A 3,300-nucleotide genomic window follows, 5' to 3' on the forward strand; every position below is an offset into this window, starting at 1 on the left:
CTGAAGCACCTCATACCCACGTTTCGAGCCAACAATTAACCCGCGTTTGCCATACGTCTTTTTCTCTTTATCGCTCCCTCACTCTCTCATTCTCGCTCTCCCTCTCCAAGCGGATAGGATCTGCAGCCGCGATGGTACTCGAATTTTGAGACGCCAATCTCGAAGGATTTGAACGGGACGACACTATTGGCCTAAAACATAAGGCGTCGCGTTACCGCCATACTCGAACAATTTATGGCTAACGGGAAAATCAAATTTTTCCACGCTTGGAAAGGATACTGAAGCAGATTTGTTGAAATCCAATCTCTGATGTGCACATTAGTTTCATTAAACTGTACTAAGATTACAGTGAGAATGTTGAAAAAGCCCCGCAACGATATTGGTTTGCGCGAAAAATTGTGAATTTCAACGGAACAACAGCTACCGGAGTAAACTTTGCTTCGGCTCATTGGTCCCGGGTGCGGTCCAAAGTATTCCAAGTTTTCAACAGAATCGGCACTGCTTAACCCTTCGATGTGCTATTTTTAAAAACTTGTTACTGTGAAACTAAAGATAAATTTTAACAATTATCCTTGTTTTACTATTTTTCGAAGTTATTCTTGATAGAACATCAACAAATGGCCAATTACATCAGAACCCAAGCCAAAAGAACCACGCTACCGATGAAAATGTTTAAGAAACCCGAGAAGTTTCCTTGCGAGAGCACGGAAGATTTAACAAAGCCAAACGAATACCATTTAAAGTTGACAGTGTTTTTTAAATTGTTGCAATTACATTATTTCATAATTTGGTAATGTTGGCACTAAATTATTAGCGAAAACATCAACGGTCTATTCCTTCATGTAATTTAAACAGTTTCAATAAAATCGTCCGTCATTGTGACATTGAGGGTATGACAAATGTTATAATTATAGGAAATTGAACTCGCTCTGTTGGCAGCCCTGTACACGAACGTCAAACGCGATGCGCCGCACATTGTCGATGATCCTTCTTTTCGTGATCTACCGTCCAAGGTGCAACATCTTTTACGGCGTGGGCTCGTAAATAGCTCTAAAAGGCTCGAATATGGGGTAAGTGAAAAATTGACTTGCATTGAACGCGCGTTTATAAATAAAACTAAGTAGTACCATCAAAAAAGTTACAATTGTAGTGTATGCATGTTCTGTGCACCGGCAATGAATCCGCGCATTGGGCTCCAATGGAACACGTGTCGAGAATGCTCGGAATCCAAGATGCATGAATAAACATCCGCATTTTTCACCCTCTTTCTAACAATAACATATTATGTTTCTTTCAATAGCAACCATGCAAAACTATTTCGAAGAAGGATGCGGCGGTGCAATTGGCACGTTGAAGTGGTCAACACTTGAGAAAGAATCCTGGCATTGGTAAGGTAGTTGTCATGTACACAACGAAGAACAATTGTAATATTTGGCGGTATTATGTATCTCGTTTGATAGGTAACATGTTCTGGCGTAACGCGACCTTGTCTCGTTTATTATGGAGGCAAATGTGCGCATCTGAAAATGCCCTGCACCAATCAATCAATCCTTGAATAATCCCGACAAACCCACCGCTAAGCAACTGATTCAATGCGCTTAAGTGAATCCCGTGGCAAACGATGTCGCTAAGGAGCATCGTTTATTGTCGTAGTCGAATTGGACGGAAAAAGCAGGGATCTAGCAAGTCTTCATAGCCCACGACGTTAAATCTATCAGGTAAGCAAATAGTTTCTCTCCGAACTAGTTTGAAATTAGTTTACAGTAATCTGCACATGATGATAAAAATTTCTTCAGCTGAAAGCCGCTGAGGCGCGCTTCAAGAAGATTCTCTCACGTTGACAAAATTTAATCTGATGCAGTAGAATCGTTTCTTTTATACGTGTCTAACTTTTGTTGCTCTTAATCGTGAATTCCAATTTACTCATTTCTAATTATGTGTTTTTTTTTCCTTTGTTCTACGCAGGTAGTACTGTGCCTGTTTTGGGCAGAAAGCGCGGCGAATTGCTATTTTACCGGCAAGCCTGCACTTGGTTGGCGATGATTCTGGTCTAGCTACCAACTTGCAGATGCTATCTTGAAGATATTCCGCAAGATAAGGGAACTTTCTTGTGTTAATCTCAAGCCAGCTAGAGGGAGAAAACCGTATCCCGATATGCGATCTGATGATTTATACTGATAAATAAACAAGAGCATGTCTGTATGAATGTATAATATTTGTTAACGTTGATGATCAAATTTAAAAGAAAGAACTTGTTACAACATCTTTCACGTAACAACCACCATACATAATTAATTTCAATAGAACTGTTTCAATGGTTTGCCGTTCCTACTAAATATCATTCCATTCACTAACCAACGACTTGCGAATGCTCAAATTCAACGCCTGCTCCTGTGCATAGCAACAAAGTTGTTTCTAAATTGCTATAGTTGAGTCGTAGTTTGAATGTGTACTATGTAAAATTCTAGTACAAAGTTATTTGTTAGTAAAATAACTATTGCGAAGGCAAGGACAGAAAACCTCAAATCTGTTTTCTGAAGAAGATTTCCGATTACGGTTGCATCATTGTTTTTCTGCACTGCTTGCAGATAATCTGGACACGGATTCAATTTTCGGTATCGGTTAGGCGGTGGTAATTAAAACTTAAGTTTCGAAGTTTTAAGAAGTACCAAATTTAGCAGTGCTTGAAGAAATAAACGACCGCTGAACACTGGTATTGTAAACACGTAACCAGTGATGTAGTTATCCTCCGGTTGCACAGTAGATCGTGAAATCAAATTAAACTCAGGGAGCTTTAAATGCGATGGGCTTGCGAGAATTGTGTTCCAGAATCAAGAAACAACTCTATATTGAATTATAAAAGAAATGTACAATTTAAATAGTCACCGAAACATGTGTATTTTAAAACAATTTGCACATATTGGCCCGTTAAAAATTCGCCCGTTGTGGATTCGCTGATCCAGTTTTGACTCGAGTTTATAAACTCCAGCTCAGGTAAGAAGAGCAAATATGGTTGCCAAAGAGATCATTGCTGTTGCTCAACGCCGGAGAGACACGACTGACCCGTCATCAACATCACCGTTGATCTATCTCTCTCATTCAACTTCACCTGGGTGTCTATCTGCCTCATTCTTTTGCTCTCTCTCTTCTCTCTCTCGCTCGAGCTGGGAAATACGTTGCTCGGGGTGCTTCATGCTCCTGCAGCGCAACCAAAAGCCAGTACCGTTTATCGACGGTTTGTAAGCGGACGGTAGTGGCCCATCGGGAGGCCAGTGTATCATTCAGGGCATAGGAAAAAAA

General features: G+C 40.3%; 1 long non-coding RNA gene across 1 annotated transcript; it reads left to right on the forward strand.

Annotated features, from left to right (window-relative positions):
• The first annotated feature begins 958 nt into the window (after positions 1-958).
• On the forward strand, positions 959-2,207 carry LOC131269261 (uncharacterized). The gene is made up of 4 exons (XR_009178997.1): positions 959-1,070; positions 1,301-1,388; positions 1,461-1,718; positions 1,966-2,207. It is a non-coding gene; the product is annotated as an uncharacterized LOC131269261 (long non-coding RNA).
• Positions 2,208-3,300: the final 1,093 nt, after the last annotated feature.

The sequence above is a fragment of the Anopheles coustani genome, chromosome X (assembly GCF_943734705.1).
Source record: "Anopheles coustani chromosome X, idAnoCousDA_361_x.2, whole genome shotgun sequence".
NCBI lineage: Eukaryota > Metazoa > Arthropoda > Insecta > Diptera > Culicidae > Anopheles > Anopheles coustani.